We start from the raw sequence: 20,886 nt of genomic DNA on the forward strand, positions 1-20,886 counted from the left end.
GGATCCAGGAGCTTCTTCTGAGTCTCCCACATGAATGCAGGGGCCCAAATACTTGGGTCATCTTCCACCACTTTCCCAGGTACATTAACAGATTGGATTGGAAGTGGAGCACCTGGGTCTTGAACTGGCACCACGATGAGGCAGGCAGTGGCTTAACCCACTAGACCACAACACTGGCCCCTGGCTGCTCTATTTCTAATCCAGCTTCCTTCCATGTGCCTAGGAAGGCAGCTGAAAACAGCCCAAGTATTTGGGCCCTTGTCACCCATGTGAGAGACCTGAATAGAGTTTCCAGCTCTGGCATTGGCTAGGCCCCAATACGGATGTTGCAGCCATTTGGGGAGTGAACCAGTGAAGTGAAGGGAAGATTTATCTCTCTTTCTCTGTCTCTGTCTCTGCTTCTGCTTCTTTCTCTCTTTTTCTCTATGCCCTCTCTCTGTCATGCCCTGCCTTTCAAATAAATAAGTAAATACGTATTTGAAAACAATTCAGAAAGACTAAAGGAGAAAAGCAGATGAGACTATTAGAAATACTAAATATACTAATAATTACATTGAGAATAAATAATACATATGTCCTCAATGAAAATGCAAATTATTATCAGACTAGATAAAATATCAGACTAGATAAAATAGTAAGAGGCTGCCTACCAGCAATACACCTTAAGCATAAAAACACAGCTGTGTGAACCTCAGAGAAAATTGATTCAGACCAACTAACTACCAAAGATAATAAGTTGGTTTAAAAAAAGTGATAAAGATAATTGAAAATGAATCTTGATGAAGAATGGGATGGGAGAGGGAGTGGGAGATGGGATGGTTGCGGGTGGGAGGGAGGTTATGGGGGAAAAAAGCCACTATAATCCAAAAGTTGTACTTTGGAAATTTATATTTATTAAATAAAAGTTAAAAATAAATAAGTAAATAAATAAATAAAATACTAAAAAAAGTGATAAAGGGCCTGATTCATCAGGAAGAGACAACAATCCCAACTGCTTATGCATTTAACAATGAAGCTTCAAAATATAAGGAGTAGAAACTGAGATAAAAATGCTAAGCTTGGCACATGTGTTGTGGCACAGAGAGTTAAGCTGCCACTTGGGATGCTGGCATCCCACACTGGAGTGATTCAGTTTCCTGTTCATGCCCCTGGGAGGCAGCGGATGATAATTCGAGTACTCAAATTCCTACCACCCATATGGGACACGCAGGTGCCTTTCCTGGTTCTGGGGATCCACATGACCAAGCCCTAGATAAGCAGGTATTGGAGGAGTGAACCAGCCAAGGGAAGATTTCTAGCTCTCTCTGTCACTCTGCTTTTTAAATAAACAAAAACAAATAAATAAACTTAATCAAGAAGTAATAAAGAAGCTGAATGAATATATCTACTAAACAAATTCAAGTGGTGATTAATAATCTTCCCACAAAGACAATGCTAGGTCTTCACAGGTTATATATATAGAATATGTAAGGGAGAATAACACCACGTCTACAAAATAAAAACAAAAATAACAACTCTTTCAGAATATTTTATGAAAAGGAGTATTTGCAACTCATCCTATGAGGCTAGCCTCACCATGATAAAAATCTGATAGGCAGTAGACAAGTAAAGAAAATGGTAGACCATTATTCCTCATGAATGTAGATGCTTACATTTCTATATAATTTTAATAAATCTAATAATATATAAACAAGAATACTTATTATATCAAGTGGAGATTATCCTACAAACTGGTTTAGCATTCAAAAGTAGCATCATTCACTGTGTTAATAAACTGAGAAAAATTTATAATTGTTTTTAACAAATATGGAGCATTCCTTTGAGAAAATCCACTGTCCACTCCTAATAAAAACTCTGAGCACACATGAAATAGTGGGGCACTTTCCAACCTGGTAAAGGTAATCTGGAAAACCTGTAGCTGATATCACACTTAAAACTGATAGACTGAACACTTTTCCTGTCATGTGAAAAACAATGGAAGAATACCCACCTTTCCCCCTCTAGTCCATATTCAATATGTGCTGTAAATGCTAGCCCCATAAATTAGTACAAAGACATAAAAGGCAAACAAACAAGAAGTTAATTTATTAGTGCTAATAATAAAAAGAAATGAAATTTGTAAACCTTTTATAACTTTGTAGCCCAATTATATAAATTATTACATACTTGAATATGTTTGAACTTACCACCATGTACTCCCTAGAGTATCCCATAGAGCACACAGAAAATGATTTTAAGATTTAATTAACTGATGGTAATTCCCTTAAAAGAGAATGACATTGAGTGCATCAGAATTTAGGCAATATTTCTGACTTTGGGGCAGTTTCATTAATTCTGATCGACTCAATACCATTTTCTAATCAAAACAGGTTTAACATGCCAAAGCAAGGCTCTGGTACAGAAAATGGGCTTAGTAAGCCATAATTACCAGCCTGGGGGAGTGTGGTGATATGTCATGGTGTTGGATACAAATAGGACGAATATGGAAAAGACCTTTCTAACAGGTACATCTGCAATTTTCAAAAAAAAAAAAAAAAATGAGAGGCCGGAGCTGTGGCATAGCTGGTAAAGCCACCGCCTGCAGTGGCGGTATCCCATATGGGCGCTGGTTCCAGTCCCGGATGCTCCACTTTTAATCTGGCTCTCTGCTATGGCCTGGGAAAGCAGGAGAAGATGGCCCAAGTCCTTGGGACCCTGCCCTCACATGGGAGACCTGGAAGAAGCTCCTGGCTCCTGGTTTGGATCAGGCCAATTGCAGCCAATTAAGGAGTGAACCATCGGATAGAAGACCTCTCTCTCTCTCTGCCACTCCTTCTCTCTCTATGTAACTCTGACTTTCAAATAAATAAATAAATAAATCTTTAAAAAAAATATAATGAACAGGAACATGAATCCAAACATGCATTGTTGCAGTTCATTTTTGAGCAAAAATGATTAACGAATGATAAATATATGGCCATAACTTGTTATTAATGCAATACATCTTCACAACTCCTTACTCACAATTCCAAAATCTAAAAATTTCTGAAAACCTAAGTTTTTATCCAGAATTCACTAGGAAGTAAAACTTGTCCTGACAGTAACTTATTTGGCAAAATTTCCGTATTTGGATTGTTGTAACACAATTTATCAATTCTAGCTCACTAATTGTGAATGTTCATCCATTTCAGTGGAGAAATAGTAATTTTAATATAGAGCCCTGCTCCAGACTTCACTGCAGACATAAGGTAACATTCAGTCATGTAAAGAAATGAAATATCTTTTAAAAATCCATGAAATCTGAAATCTAGTATACCTAACTGTGAATTCATTGTATATTATTGTAAAGTTCTATCTACAGTGTTGAAAATAATTGGATATAAATTGAAATCTATTTTATGTTACAAATCAAATATAACTGCTTAATATTATCACAGACATTTTTACAGAAAAATATGTCTTCTAAATCCAGTCAGCAACATATAATAAGTCTGTTCTAACAGTTTGTGGGATTTATTTATGACTTTCCCCCAACTTTTCAAACAAATCTACAATGTTTTTCAAATATTTAGCCATTTCTCATTTATGTACATGTGAATAAATGGGTATACATAAGTATACCCAAATTTGTTCCTATGACAAGAACTAAAATTGTGTATGTCTACAGGTGCCGAATAGGTAGCAAGAATCAGTGAAGTTACATAATCAGTCTAGGTATTCCCCTTCTTTATTCCTGTCAGACAGAAAAATCATAGTTTGAAACCAAGTGGCATTTGCCAACCGCCATGACAAAATTTAAATTAAATAATTAACTAATGAAATTAATTTTAATAACATTTATATAATTCATAGTACAAAATATTTGATTTCAGCCCAGAATCAACTAAAATTATTTAATTAGCCACAATTCAAATGTTCAAGTGTTCCACGGAGCTAGTGGTTACCATATTGGGAGGCATAGTTCTAGATACACTACCAATGTGCCATTAAACATGTTGTAATGGCTTTTGTTCTCCTAATAAATTATGCCTTACTCCATTTACATTTTCCACTTCTATATTTCTCTATACCTTAAGAACAACTGAAATTCTTTGATTAGGTATGCCTGGCCAAATATCTCATTATTGGGGAAAGACTAGGAAACAGCAGGACCTGCAGGGAATTTTGTTTTCCACTCTCAATCTATTAGGCTACCTACTTGTAGACTCTTGTCTATCAATTCCATGTTAAAAAGCACATCCAGTTCTGCCACATTTTCTCTATTTTCAAGAAAAGTGAGAAATTGGAAATCACCAGATTTATAAACACTGACTTTTGTTTGTAAGCAATATCTCCATTACACATAACAGTGACTATCTATGTGTCACTTGCCTGACATTGAGGTCATGGATTTTTGAATAATGTAGGAAGTTACTGCAAACAAAAAGAAGGTAACATACAGAAATACCAAGATCCGCCTATATTTAAATCTCAGGATTGCGAACACTCTTGGAATAAAATCGCCTTTCCTTCTGTGTGTGAATAACTTAAAATCTCAAAACTGCAAGAGAACACCCATATATAACTTCTTGTGCTTAAAATTGCAAGAAAGTATCTTTTTTTCTCAAAGTCTGGATTTTGCTACATAAATTGGTATCCCTCTTAATTAAACATTTTAAAATCACAGCATTCACTTATATTCTCCTAAAACTTCCTTTTCAGGCTAAGTCTTCTTATTTTTATCTGTTGTCCTAAAAAGAGGAAGCCTGAATATGTCTAGTACCTTGGATGTATAACTGGCTTTCTATTCTATCTTTCAGTGAAACAGCATAGACACATATTTCTTCATGAATATGTACCAGGCAATAAACATTACTATATGTAAGCAGGGCAAAGGTGAGATTATATTTTTGACACCACTATCATTCCTTCTTATCTCTGGGGAAAACAGGAGTTATGCAAGCACAGAGCTGAATAACAATCCACAGCATTTATTCCAGAGAGTCTTATACTAACTCACAGTACTGTCACCTGAATTCCCCTTACTATTTCTTCTTAAACTAGCATAGAGCGTTTTGCTCAAAATCCACATAAAGTATTTCATATTATCTTTTAATTTAGCCATTAAGTGATACGTGTGACTAAGGAATAGGGCAGCATGCAGTTCAGAAAAGAACAACACAAAGATGATTTCATTGTCCCTTAGTCTCAACATGCATTATCCTTGTCAGATCTCTTGATTTTGTCATGGAAAATTTTTAATGTTTTAACATGCTCCTAGAGTTATCTCCTCTGATAAAAAGACATTGATCGTGAAACATGATGATTCAATCATTTGTCATCATTTGCTTTGTCTTAGGTATAATAGATATAAGCCCATTCTCCCTATTTTAGTGAATCAAGAAAACCTTTAAATTGGGATGGGTCCAGATACTAACAATACTAATATTAAAAACAACAAAATTAACAACAACCAAAATCCCTAGAAACAAATCTTGCAGTATCTTTAACCACAGATTTGGTTTTTCCCTATATAACAAGAAGTGGAGTGAGAGGAAGTACTAATTTAAAGCAATAACTCAGAATTAGCCACCTTGAAGATAGCTCTATCTCACAGCTCTACCATATTTAGCCAGTTAGGTTTTTCTTCATATTTGACAGTACTTGCTTCTCTGCTAGATTTTATTTCTCCAACAAGAAGAAAGGAAAGGGGGAAATCTGTAACAGCAGTTATTATATTTAAAGCAAGAATGATGATCTGTCTCCAATGCAACACCCCTTGTTCAACAGTCCTTTGCTTGTAACCTTTGGTCCATTACCAAATTCCATAATACCCAAAGGGTAAAGAAGTGTGGAAAACAGAAAGGAAACAGAGAGTTGAGAAAACTTGTTCAGTGAACAAAAATTCCATATGTTTCTCAACTTTAACATTGCAGTTATTGCCAAGTTATTAGTACTGATCTCTAGTTGCAGACCAATGCTATATGTAAGTTGTATTACACAGTTATGTGCTACATAATGACATTTAGGTTCACTGTAATGCACATATTCTAAAGTGGAGCCATAGGATTATATTGCCTAGTGATGGTAACACCATGCTAGTGTGTGCATACACAGCCAAGGAAATTTCAGCAATTAAATCGCCTAATAGCACATTTTTCAAAGCATATTGTCATCGTTCAGTCACATGTGACTGCATTTAATTATATGTTAGTTGGCATTCCATTCATATAACTGAAGGCATGTGATGGTGAATTTTATGTGCCAACTTAGCTAGGTTACAGAATCTATTTGTAATCACTTTTCTAGTTGTTACTGTAAAGTTGCTTTATAGACTCAAAATTCCACCAATGTCTCTGATTGTGTATATTGCCTGCGATCTCATGCTATAAGTGTTAGACTGGTCAGGCCCCTTACCATCACACGAGCCAATTTGTTAAACAAAATTGGTTAAAAGACCTTTCTCTTTTGACAAGTATAGTGACAACACATATTAGCCTAGAGCAAAAACTCAGCATTATCCTCTACCAAGCTAGCTCAGCAATGCATACATACAGATCTTATCAGTTCTGTTTCTCTGGAGATTCCTCATTGATAAAAGACATAGATTCAGTCACACGAATTAGGTCAAGTTCCTCTATGTGAAATATAAAAATTTGTCAGGTGCCAAATAACTCTGACATAGGTAAATAATTTTACCTTGCAATGACTTAACCATTACATCTGCAATAGTGCTGCAGACAGCACCCAATACTTAAGAACCTATTACTATTATTACTTTAATAAAAGAAAGTTCCCAGAAGCAAATGCATTTATATAATAAGTTACTAAATTAGTTATTATACTTAATGGAATTAGAACAACGGTGGGCACATAGTAAGTGCTATATAAAAGTTCTTCATCTTCTCATTATTATTACAATTATCTTCAGAGTCACTGGAAAGCATGAAGTATATTGACACTGAGATGATTAAAAAAGGGACACCTTTGTTCCTGAGCTGCTTGGCATATGTTTTAAGGCAATAAACCATCAACTCCACTAATGGAACTAATAGGTTAAGTTTCCCATGTCACCTAAATTATTTCCCCCAGAAAATTAAATTTTCTCAGTAGCAAACCTAATTTTATCTCAAGTAACTTGAAAATCTTAATTAGTGACACAAAAGCCATGTTAAAATTAGTTAGATCAGAAATAAATACATCATTATACCAAAATAAACAAATTTAAATGCTACTGTAGTTTAGTTGATACTCCACATGCAACATTTTGATAAAAATAAGATAGGAATGGGCAATTTCAAAAGGAAAGGATCTACATCAATCATATAAATTAAATTGATTAACTTTCATACTTAATCAATCACAGCCATGAATCTTACACAATCTAGTGGTGACCTCAGTTACTTTGTTTAATCATGCACACCAATATCAGTGCAATGCTTGATTTTTCCAATTAAAACAACTTTGCAATTAGATCTAATTAACGTGTTCCAATTAAATAGGTTAAATGCAGCAGTATTCAATATATTTAAGCCCCTTACTTTTCTCTTGGTGAAAAGGTTCTCTAAAATTGTTTGGATACATAATCCTTTTGGTACCACAGCTCAACAAAAGAAGTAAGAAAAGGTCAACAGCTTGGCTCAGAAATAACATAAGCCAGATTTGGTAGAGAAGAACAAGCATCTCAAATTTCTCAATTATCTCTCAGATCATCATGTAAGCCCTTCATGATAGCCCCATTAACATTTGCCAACAAAAGTCTTAGTTAAAGGAATATTTGCCCTTTTTGCAAAAGAGATATCCTTTCTTGGAGCCACGCAGTTTTAAAGTTGTCCTTTGCAATTCACCCACAAAAGAAACAGAATTTATTAGAAATATGAACCAGCAAACACATCTTCTGGCCTTGGGTTAAGATAATACACAGTAAATTTCCTTTCCAAAGCCTCCTATAGGGAGAAATAAAGGTAAATAAATTTTTCTTTTCAAGGCTTTGAATCATAGAATTTTGAATTTAGAATCTCCACTCTCACCTAACCAGAGATTCTGCTTTGATTAATATATTGGAATGAGTATCAGTAAGTCCCCTTTAAGAATCTACCACTCACTGGAAATCACCAGTTTCCCAGAAGTGTGGCCAAGTAAAACTTGACTCTTAGATGCTGCTGGAGGATAACAAAATCCCAACACAGCACTGCCTTTCATTCCCAATGCAAATATATGACAGCTGTAAAAAAAAAAAAAAAAAACCCTCTTTAGAGTCAGATTGCTCTTTTATATGTGCATTTTGCTATTAAAGTTCTTCAAAATTTTCTGTTCTCTCTAATTTAATATAAAGGAAAAGATAGGTGAACACAGCTTTCATAAGCCATTTTATTTTATTTTATCAGGTAACTAACTTGTTAATTGATTTATTTAAGAGGAAGAGAGGAGCAAAGAAGAGGGAAAGGAAAAGGAAGGGGGAGAGGGAGAGAGACGTTTCAATTTTTTTGAGTAAGCTTAGGCCAAAACTGGAAGGCAAGAACAGAGGGAAATCATTCCAGTTCCACCTGTGGGTGGCAGGAATTCAATTACTTGAGCCATCACCACTGTCTTCCAGAGTATGCATTAGAAGGGAGCTGGAATTAGGAGCAAGAACTGGTAAACAAACCCACACACTATTCAATAGAGTAATAGCTATCTTAACCGTAAGAACAAATGTCAATTTCCTGGAGCACAATTTTTTTAATCTAAAAAATGTTATTTGAGAGGCAGAGAGAGACAGAGGACTGCCATTCGCTTGTTCACTTTCCAAAGCATATAACTCCTGGATGAAACTGGCACCTGAGGCTTCTCACTTGAGGGGCACGAATGCGGCGAGCCATCACCTGCTGTTGCCCAGGGTGCACATGAACAGGAAGCTGCAGTGAGGAGGGGAGTCAGGGCTCAAACATTCTGAAACAGGTTGTGGACATCCTGTTTGGTAGCTCAAGTACTAGGGACAATGCCCGGCCATGCAAACTACTTTTTTAAATATGAAGTTTGTAAGTTTTTTCTCAATTATTTTTCATCATCTTCACTTGCCTTGAAATTAAATACTTACTAAAAAAAACTACTTTTAAAATTATCAGTGCACAAAATATAATTCAGTAAATTGATCTTAGTTAACAGTGTAAATATTTTTATCTATTTTCAAATTAACATACACTGCTTTATAGTATATTAGCTAACTCATCCTATTGTAGATACTTATCCCAAAGATCTACGGAGCAGAACTTTTCTTGATTTTTGAAAAGGAGATTTGCACTCTCATACAATCCAAAAATTATATTTACAACTACACAGTTCTGAGTGCATTATGCTCTATACATAAACCCTGACAACATCATCTCATCATCTATGCAAGCTTCTTAATGATTCATTTTTTAAGTCAAAACCAGTTATACATGTTGTGATCATCCCTTCAAACAAGACAGGGATCACAGTCATTTTTAACAATAATTCTTTTGGAGGAAAAATGTACTGGCTGTGCCATAGCTGTATCAAGATGGAGAGGAAGGTACTACATATAACTCAATAACAATAAAACTTATTCCAGTAAATTATCTCAATCTAAGATCATTTGTTAGCAAGTTTATGTAAATAAATTCCAGAAACCCAGAAACCAAATTGAGGTAGACTTTATGGGTTCTGAAACAAAAACTGCTAAGAGCATAATAGCTTCTCTTTCTCTAAAGGGTTACACGTTCATCTTCTCTAACAACTTCCACACAATCACATGGCTGGGAGTATGAGCTCCTGAGTTATATGGCTGTAAGCTAAATTCCAGTTTCACCACTTCCTGCTTATACAATCTTCAATAACTTATTCAACCAATTTTTGTCACAGTTCTATGATCTATAAAAGAACATTCACCTTATGGGTTTATTTTCCCAATTTTGTGTTATTCCTTGCAAAGAACTTGGAGAACTATCCTCTCTCACTAAGTACTCAATGAACAAGAGCTACTATCCTCTGTTTTCATCTGCATATTCTTTCTCATTCCCTCTTTTAATATACTTTTTATAGTGTACATATAAATTCACAGAAAAAGCGTGAAGAAAATAAAAAAAATTCCCTTATAACCACTACCACCACACATGCACACAGTCTCGTGTAGCATCAATGCTCCACATCAAAGCAGAACATTTGTAACGACTGATGAACCTACAATGACACATCATTATTAACCAAAGTCTACAGTTTACATCAAGGTTCATTCTTGGTATTGCACACGTTATGGGTTTTGACAAATGAGTAACAACAAGTATCCATCATTACAGTATAGTTTAGAGAATAGTTTCATTGTCTTAAAATTCTCTGCGCTCCACCTACTCACCCCTCATTGAAACTCCTGGCAACCACTGATCTGTCTCCATCATTTTGCCTTGTTCCTTTCATTTTCATCTAGTTTTCTCTGTCCACAATTCAATGTATCTTCTAGTTTCAAGGCTCTAGGAACATTCAAATCTAATCTCCATTCCTAGGTGACTCCAAGTATGTGTCTCTTTGTTTAAAAGTCTCTATTTGAGGATGTGATTTTTTTTTTCACCTGGCCTGTCAACAGACCAACAGGTGAATGATTACCTTCAGTTTCATTATGTGTGGACCTAAGATGAGAAAGCCAATCCAGTCTTAGGCATGTCAATAAGCACGATGAGTGAGTTGGGTGCATATAACAGAGAAGGAAGTAGTGAGTAAGGAGGGTACTTTAAACCACATCCAAACACAGTTACAAGTTTTAAGGAAAAACAAAATGGAATCCGCGCCGCGGCTCACTAGGCTAATCCTCCGCCTTGCGGCGCTGGCACACCGGGTTCTAGTCCCGGTCGGGGCACCGATCCTGTCCCGGTTGCCCCTCTTCCAGGCCAGCTCTCTGCTGTGGCCAGGGAGTGCAGTGGAGGATGGCCCAAGTGCTTGGGCCCTGCACCCCATGGGAGACCAGGAGAAGCACCTGGCTCCTGCCTTCAGATCAGCGCGGTGCGCCGGCCGCAGCGCGTCTACCGCGGCGGCCATTGGAGGGTGAACCAACGGCAAAAGGAAGACCTTTCTCTCTGTCTCTCTCTCACTGTCCACTCTGCCTGTCAAAAATTAAAAAAAAAAAGAAGAAGAAAACAAACTGGAATCCAAGTGAAAATGTAATTTGGGGAGAATTCGTAAGACAAGCCAATGTGCTCACATTCCCATAATATATTTTCTTCTTTACATACTCCCATACACTGAAGTCTTCCTGACTTTTGAGTAGCAAATTTCTGGTATTTTGTTCCATATTCTGCAAATTAAGAGTATGGACAAAGCAATTTACATCATTTCTTCCAGACATAAAATTCTGCAGAATTCGGCCGGCGCCGTGGCTCAACAGGCTAATCCTCCGCCTAGAGGCGCCGGCACATCGGGTTCTAGTCCCGATTCTGTCCTGGTTGCCCCTTTTCCAGGCCAGCTCTCTGCTGTGGCCCAGGAAGGCAGTGGAGGATGGCCCAAGAGCTTGGGCCCTGTACCCCATGGGAGACCAGGAGAATCACCTGGCTCCTGCCTTCGGATCAGTGCAGTGCGCCGGCCACAGCGCGCCGGCCGCGGCGGCCATTGGAGGGTGAACCAACGACAAAGGAAGACCTTTCTCTCTGTCTCTCTCTCTCTCACTCTCCACTCTGCCTGTCAAAAATAAAAAAAAAAATTCTGCAGAATTCTAATTACACAGTGTTGGTAGTTGTTCTGTATGTGTGTGATCTGATGATAAAATCCCTAACATCATAACTTTATTTTAATTATGAAATAAGCTTTTTACAATGACACTGGCATTGACTGTATTTACCCACTAACCGTACCATTTCCCTCTTCCTCTCTGTTGATGTGCGTACATGTCCAGGCCACAGTCTACCAGTGCATTTTATCTCACTGTCAAAAGTGACTTATTTAGGAAAGGGTACAGTATACATTTTGATCCAATGAGATACTGGATCCAGACATCTGTGAAACTGTTAGTAAGAAAGAAGCTTATTTTCCTTTGATTTTAGATTGCTGAAGATTGAGGCCTGAACCTTCTGGAGATCACCATAGGAAGCAAATTTGATAGTGAACCTTGGCAAATGAGCAACAGTGACAAGGCACTAAATGAGGTATAGCTAGAGCCAAGAGAGAGATTTCCCTAGACCTTCTTAGCTACAGTAAATACTTTCTTCTGTATTTCAGGAAATTACATTGGTGTTATTTTACTTTCAAGTATAGAAGGAAATGACTGAGCATGCTATATAAATACTTCAAAACTTGGTTCTACCTTCCTCCTTTTCCTAGAGAAGTTTCTTAAAGTTTTATAAATATTCATGTGTGTCAACTATATTTATATTGTGATGGAACAATCACACAAACTATTTCAAGTGACTTAAAAACACAGTAATTTGACTATCATAGCCTTTGCAATATATAGCCCTCTGAAATGGAATTAATTAATACATTAGTTTCTCAAGATCATAGCAAATGCATGGTAATTACTACAATACAGTTCTCATGTTGTGTGATATTGATACAAAGAGAATAGATTTCATGTAGTTCACTGATACAGTTCCAAGAATATAATGATGAGGATGAAGAGAAATGCAAAAAAAAAAAAATTAAAAAAATTTTTAATAACGCTGTTGTTGACCATAATTTTTGTAAAGGATTCTTAAAGCTGTGTTGTTGCATGATAGGCCAAAGCAAATGAGGAATTATACTGACATCTCTTTTATTAATCAAGTTTCTTATATCAGAAATGGAAATAGAGCAATAAAGTAGCAGAGGTTAAACAAAATTCTTATAGATCTGGATTCAATTGGCATTAAGATTATAGCTTTAAGAAGAAAATGATTCATGAGATACTTTAATCATGGGGAAAAACAAAACCCTGCTCTGTCCACTGAAGAGACCCAGAAACAGTGTTAAATCCTGGGGCACCCAACAGTGACACCATAGCCTTAAAATGCTATTTTTTTCTGAATAAAAATAACCTGTCCTCTTTAGAAGAAGTTGGTTTCATGTCCAGGGCTAGAAATATACTTTATGAGCTGAAACACTTTGTCATAGCAGGAAAAAGAAGCTATAAGGAACTAAGATCATGCCAACACTTTCTCTCTCTCTCTCTCTCTCTCTCTCTCTCTCTCTCTCTCTCCCCAGCCCTCCCCCCCCTCTCTCTCCCCCTCCCCCCCCACTCTCTCTCTCTCTCTGTCTCCTAAACACACACACATACACACACACAAATACAAAGAGAGAGAAAGAAGCCAAATGAAAAAGTCTTCCACTTGTCAAGTAGATTTCAGAGCATCAGTATGGATAAAAAATGCTCAGTGGACTGAATCATGTCAAATATTTATAGTCAGCTCAATGGTTTGGCTCCTGAGCTCATGTAGAATTTTAAATCCTACATTCATAAGTAAGTGGGAAGCCTAATCTAACTATGGTGTTTAGGTGGTAAGCCTACTGCGAAACCCTTAGATCACTGAGGGCATGTTTTCAGAAGGTAGTTCTCCAGAGGGGGTTGGTTACAAAAGCTTATGACAGTTCCAGCCCCTCTTTCTGCTTCCTGACTCAATATGTGCCCACGCGCCACACTCCACAGTTACCTTCATCAGATGCCAAACCAATGGGATTTGCCAGGTTTGGACTGGAACCTCAAAAACCACAAGTTAAGCAAATCTTTTATCATTATGAGGTTAATTTAACAGGTATTCTATTGTAATAAGGAAAAACTAATATAGCTAGAGAGTGCTAGTGACCAATCCATTATTTTGAAATGGGTAAACAAAGTGAAAATTTGAAGTATTATTCTGCCTTTTGTATATAAACTGTAACAGCGGCAGTGAAATAAATACATAGAAATTTCTTTTTATACAAGATTTCTAGCTCAAAAATGATATAAGTAGGATATAATCATTTTACAGCTCATAATAAGTGAGAGAACTAGACATGGATTGTGAATGACTAAAATATCATGGAATACAAAATATTACCGTGTTCCTGGTGAAAGAACACAGCATTCCTTGTAGAGAACTATTGTCAAAAATTAAATCTACCAATAAATCCTCTGGATCAGCACTCTGCAAGTACATTTTCTACTGTGATATAAATATTTTGGTTAATTATAATTTAAGTAGTCACATATCTGGTAGTTACTATATTGGAGAATGTATTTAATCTAACAAGTAGTTCATAGGAAAACAGGTTAGAGAAGCGTATGAAAAGTTATCAGAGAAAATGTAATCAACAAAATCAGAATGGGGGTACCTATACTAATGTAAAATAAAAGACATATCAGGGACGGCGCAGTGGTTTTCAATGGGTTAAAGCCCCAGTCTGCAGTGCCAGCATCCCATATGGGCACCAGTTCGAGTCCTGACTGCTCCCCTTCTGATCCAGCTCTCTGTTATCGCCTGGGAAAGCAGTAGAAGATGGCCCAAGTCCTTGGGCCCCTGAGCCCACATGGGAGACCCAGAAGAAGCTCCTGGCTCCTGGCTTCAGATCAGCTCAGCTCTAGCTGTTGCGGACATTCGAGGAGTGAACCAGTGGATGGAAGACCCCTCTCTCTCTCTGGCTCTACCTCTCTCTGTAACTCTGTCTTTCAAATAAATAAAATAAACATTTTATATAAAAAAAAAAGATATATCAATGGAGCAAAATACCTGGACTGGTTTTAGTAATTGAGCAAAAAAATGTTTAAAACAAAAAAACATTAAAAAAAAAAACCTAGAAACCTGAACATGGAATAAACATTTACTAATATTAAAGAATAATCTCTTGAGTAATATAAATGGTATTATGGTGATTTTTAATAATATCAATAATTTAAAGAAATGAACATTATTTGCAGATGAAATCATGTGCTTTCTGCCATTCACATTAAAATAAGAGAAAAAAAAAGAGGAAGTAGAAGAAACAAGTATGTGGCAAGAATATGGGGACCACTGTGAAGCAAAAGCTTAATCTGAGGGGTCAGGGGCTTAAAACCTAAAAAGAAGGAAAAGAAAAATCCCAGTGAACTGAGTGAAAGAGAAGTCCCCCAGCACCCTTCCTGCTTATTCTTTCAATATAAACTCAACTGGGCCCAGCTTAGCACATCCTGGTTGATACCCACTTCATCAACTTTTCCATTAAAGCCCAACTGGACTTCATACAATCAGTGATGGATTGTCTGTATGCCAAGTGTATCCCTTATATAACTGATTGTGTAACAGTAGATACTGAGAGATTGAGAAATTGGAGCAGAAGCATCACATGTCGCTAAGGATTGCCCAGGATCCAAGATTTGAGTGATTATAAAGGAATCTATGGGCACAAAAAGGAATCTATGTGGATGACTGTCTAATGCAGAGAATGACTCAGCACTAGTGTTCCAGCGTAGCCACAGCTGACCTGGACCTTACAGGAAGAATCTACAAGATCCCTGGAGTTTCTATCATGTACATTTCCATAGATATAACATTGAGTGGATGCCAGATGACTATGGAGCCCCTTGGTTCTAATCCTTTCAAGACAAAGTTGCCTGGCCTTCCTTCAGCCAACTTTATCTATTGCCAATTCACTAAACATGCCATAGCAGGAATTATTCTCTACACACGTTTTGCTGTATTAAGAACTAAGTTTGGTTAAATATGCTCATTTTTTTATGTTGCTTTGGGAAAAAAAGAGGGAGTGGACATAGATAAAGAACAATTGGTAGGGCTGATGTAAGATGGCTGAAAAAAAGAGGCTCTGTGCTTGCGTCTACCACAGAAAAGAACCACAGCAACTCAGGGTAGACCAAATTTCCAGGAGGATGACTAAAGGAAATCTTCTACAAGGAAATAAAGGAATACAAAGTTCCAGAGACACCCTGAAAGTCACAACAGAGAGAGGAATGAAGCTCACAACTCCTACCCCAGGTCCCTGGCAAAGCTTCCCACCCCTCTACCCCCACAGCACAGTAAACCGGGGGCTTTAACTCCTGGAGATAACCTCGGTCTTCAAAGGCTCTGAATCCAGTCTACAAAGCTGAGTGGGATTAAAGCAACCACTCCATTCCAAAAAATGAACCAACAATGCCTCTCTCTGTCCCTAACGTCTCTGAACTGAAGTAATACAAGATAGCTACTGATAAGCTCCATTTTGTCTTAGGGATTAGCAAGAATCCCTGTTGCTACCTGAAAGCCCCAGAGACGGAGCCGGGACATTGAACGAAGCAGGGAGCAGGCCTCTTTGCATTCTGATGGTGTAGAATTGCTGGACACATTTGGAGCCATGCTTTTTCACTCTGTATTCTCTAGGGAAATATCCTTGTACTCCTCTGGGCCTGGCAGCAAACAATGTCAATACAGAAGTCTAGAGCTTCAAAAGTGAGGAAGTCCCCTTTTGCATCTTTTAGCACAGGGTTATGGGCACTCAGAGCACAAATTCCCACATCACCCTTGCATGGAAGTAGAGGGATTCCCTTCAGTATTCTGCAGCTCTGAGGTGGTGGTTGTTGTTGCCCAAATTCTGTAGTAAGCCACACATCCTTGAGGGACCTGCAGAGCCCTATGTATGCTCCTTTGCTTCAGGGAAGTAATGGTCAGTACATAACGTCCACCATAACCAGTACTCTACCTATGACTTTGGGACCTATATTCTACCCAAGTTCACCCTCAAGGACATGGGTAAGGACTTCACTGTATCCCACAGCATAAGGGAAATGAGCATTTGTTCTTTGGGCTTTGGGGGCACCTGTGCTTGCCCATGGGGCCTAGGAAAGGTCCTATCTGCATGCCTCCAATCTATGATGACAAAGATTAGTATATAATCCCCAGCACAACCTGTGGTCCATCTATTACTGCGGTAAGGTACCCTTTTGAGGCCTGTAGCGCTGAGAATGTGACTGTTGGCACTAGATTCCACAGTTACCTGCATTCTCTCCAGTGGGATCTGTAGAGGACCCTACCTGCATTCCAATGCTCCAGACCCATGCTTGCCTTGGTACAATCCCAAGCATAACTTGTGCATTGACTGTGGGACATGATATGGTTTCCACTGTACCCTGTATCTCTGAGACTATGACTGTTGGCTGTATAAAACCCCAGGAATATTTGCACTTTTCTGTAGGGAAAACTCAGTCTCCTTTACACTACTGCATGCCCATGGTTTCCAGTACACAATCTCCAGCATAACCTATGCTTTTCTCAACAGAGTGATTGTTTTAATCCCACTCAGCTTTCTAGACTGGATTCAAAGCCATTGAGGACTGGGGTAATCTCTAGTAGCTAGAGGCCCCAGTTTGCTATGATGTGGGGGTAGAGGTGGAGGATGGTGAGCTTTGCCAGGCATCTGGGTTAGGAGTTGGGAGCTTCATTCCTCTCTCTATTGTGAATCTCAGGGTCTTTCTGATACTTTGTGAACAAGGTACCCTCCTGTCCTTCAGCAACAATATTGTTGACTCCTAGTATTTTATTTCTCAGATTCAACATACCTCCCATGTTACCTAAGGAATATCTTACCTGCATTCTTCTGTTGTGAGGCCATATCTGACATCACACAATCTGCAGTATAACCTATAGTCACCCAGTGGGACCACAGCAGGCCATAGCAGAGAGCTGGATCGGAAGTGGAGTAGCTGGGTCTTGAACCGGCGCCCATATGGGATGCCGGTGCTTCAGGTCAGGGCGTTAACCCACTATACCACAGTGCAGGCCCCTACATGTTGATTTTGACCAGGGGAAGATAAGAGAAGAAAAGCAGGGGAGGTGCATTCCCAGGGAAGCGTTGGAGAGAAGTTTGCAGAGAAATACTACAGAAAGAAGACAGACACCATGGAGCAGTGTGGACAGTACAAACATGTAGCAGTGAGTAGGGACACTACCAGGGACTCCTGCAGTGAGGGGTTGGAGGAGATGCCAGCAGCTAAGAGCAAGGTGAGAGCAGACTGCAGCAGCCTGTGTCACTGGTGATACTGCCTGAGGGAGAACCTTGCAGACCACACTCCTGAGTTCGGCCTAGGGCCAAAGTGGGGGGCAGGGTACCCACCTAAACTAGTGAAAAAAAAAAGCACATTTCTTCCTAAACTTTCTCCTACAAGGGCATCTGGTAACCAGCAGGGAGAAAGCACCATCTTAATACCAGTAGATGCTGGGGGGCTCTCATGCAGATGAAACTAAAGGATTTTATTAAAGGGATAAATTTGTGTTCCCCACTGCCTAAAGGGTTGGCAGGAGTATGGGAACCCACTTAGGACTTTGAGGTGGTCCTATCCCTTCACCCTATCTGGAAGAGCAACTGGCAGAGCATCCATAGTCAGCTGAAATCAACAAAATTGAAGCCAAAAATGATACAAAAGATCAGTGAAATGAACAGCTGTTTTTTGAAAAAATAAACAACATTGATACACTATTGGTCCAACTAACAAAAAAAAAAAAAAAAAGAGAGAGAAAAGATCCAAATCAACAAAATCAAAGGTGAAAAAAGGAAATGTAACAATGGATACCACAAAAGTAAAAAGACTCATTAGGAAGTACTACAAAGAAATATACACCAAAAAATTAGAAAATCTAGAAGAAATGGGTAGATTTCTAGACAAATAAAATCTACCGAAATTGAATCATGAAGACTGAAAACTAAAACAGACCAATAACCAAGATGAAGATTGAATCATTAATAAAGAACCTCCCAACAAAGAAAAGCCCAGGACCAGATGGCTTCACTGCAGAATCCAAACTTTTAAAGGAAAACTAATTTCAATTCTCACAATATTTAAAACAATTGAAAGAGAAGGAAACCTCCTAAACTATTACTCAAGAATACTATATCCAGCAAAGTTATCAGTTAGAACTAAGTGAGGCAAAAAAAAAAAAAAAAAAAAAAAAAAAAAATTCCGGAACAAAATCAGAGAATTCATCAATACTACACCATCCCCATCCCTGTACACACACAAAAAAAAATCCCAGAGAAGCAATGATCATAACTACCATCATGGGGGCTGGCATTCTGGTGCTGCGGATTAAGCCTCTACCTATGATGCAGGTATCTCATATGGTTGATCACTCAACTCCAAGCTGCTCTACTTGTGATCCAGGTCCCTATATATGTTCCAGAGAAGACAGCAGAGGGTGACCCAAGGACTTTGGTTTCTGCCACCCAAGTAAGAAATCTGGATGGTGTTCCAGGCTCTTGATGTTGGCAAGGCCTGGTACTGGCCATTGCAGCCACTTAAGGAGTGATCTGCTGGATGGAAGTCCCCCCCCCTTTTCTCTCCTACCCTCCCTCTCTCTCTGTAACTCATTCTTCTACATAATAAATAAATCTGAAAAATCATGATAGCACATAATAGTATAAAATTACTAACAGAGCAGATACACATAAAAAAAGAGAGAACAAACTAAACTTGTCATGACATAAAGCTACCAAAAACACAAAGATAAATAATAAGTCAGAAAGAAAAACAGAATACATAAAATAACCCATAAGCAATCAACAAAATGACTCATCAACAAAATGATTCTTTTTTTCTATAAATATTAACCTCAAAAATAAATGGAACAAATTTCCTAGTCAAAAGGCATAGTATGGATGAAAATTAAAAAAAAAAGGACTGATCTACAAGCTGCTTACAAAAGCCTCATATTCCAGGTAAGGAGACTCATAAACAGAAAAGAAAAGGCGGGAAAAAAACATACCATTGAATGGAAACCTGACACACTGGAGTAACTGTACACATATCATATAATACGGACTTCAAAAGATAACTGCAAAAAGAGACAAAGGAGGACATTATATGTTGATGAGGACTGAGCAGTAGGAAGACATAACTATCATAAATACATATGTACCTGACACAAAAATACAAGCAAATATTATTAGTCCTACAGGAAGAGATTGTTGCCTTTACTATAATGAGAACAGGACTTCAACACCTGACTGTCATCAGAGGACACATCATCTAGGCAGAGAAATCAATAATGGTACATCAGACTTGATACAGAGAAAATGGGATCAACAGACAATCAGAGACCATTTCATTCAACAGTTACTAAATACACATTCCTTTTATCATCACATGGAACATTTTCTAAGATAAACTATATATTAGGCCACAAATCAAGTTTCAGTAAATTTTAAAATACTGCAATTATACATGCACCTTTTCTGATCACAATGGAATAAACCTGCAACTCAAAAACATAAGAATATTTACAAATACAAATTGAACAATATGCTCCTGAATGACTAACTTTAATCATTAAAGAAACTACAAAGTAAATGAAAGATTTATCATAACAAAGGAAACAGAAAGTAAAACATACAAAAATATGTGGGATACAACAAAGTAGTATTAAACGGGTGCTTGCAGGAAAAAGGTATAAATATAAAATATTTATATAATATAAATATAATGATATAAAATATAAACTCAAAGCAAAAAGTATATCTCAAGTATTTTGAAAAGCAAGAATAATTCATACCTACAATTAGTATGAGGCATAAAAATAATAAGCATCAAATCAGAGGTAATTAAAATTGAAACTACAAAAATATGAAATATCAGTAATACAAAAAGCTTATTTTAGAAAATAAAAATTAAAAGGACAAATCTTTGATCAGATTAACAAAGAAAAGAAGACAAAAACTCAAATAAAATGAGAGATGAAAAACAAAACATTACAACTGACATGACAAAATTTGGTCATATGATGTTATTATGAAGAACCGTAAGGTAAGAAATTATAAGAATCTGAAGAAATGGATAAATTGCTGGTTAATAAAACCTAAAAAATTAATCAAGAAGAATTAGAAAATCTAAACAGAACCATAACAAGTAAGGAAGCAGTAATTACAGATATCCCTACAAAGAAAAGTCCAGGACCTAATTGCTTTACAATTGAGTTTCACAAAAATATTTATAGAGGAACTAATGCCAGTAATTCTCCAACTATTCCAATATAC

The 20,886-nt window shown here is 37.5% G+C and overlaps 1 pseudogene; it reads left to right on the top strand.

Moving 5' to 3' along the window:
* LOC133758758 (rRNA-processing protein FCF1 homolog) overlaps window positions 1-15,464 on the top strand; it is a 109,314-nt pseudogene extending 93,850 nt beyond the window's left edge.
* The last annotated feature ends 5,422 nt before the right edge of the window (window positions 15,465-20,886 follow it).

The sequence above is a fragment of the Lepus europaeus genome, chromosome 4 (assembly GCF_033115175.1).
Source record: "Lepus europaeus isolate LE1 chromosome 4, mLepTim1.pri, whole genome shotgun sequence".
Lineage (NCBI taxonomy): Eukaryota > Metazoa > Chordata > Mammalia > Lagomorpha > Leporidae > Lepus > Lepus europaeus.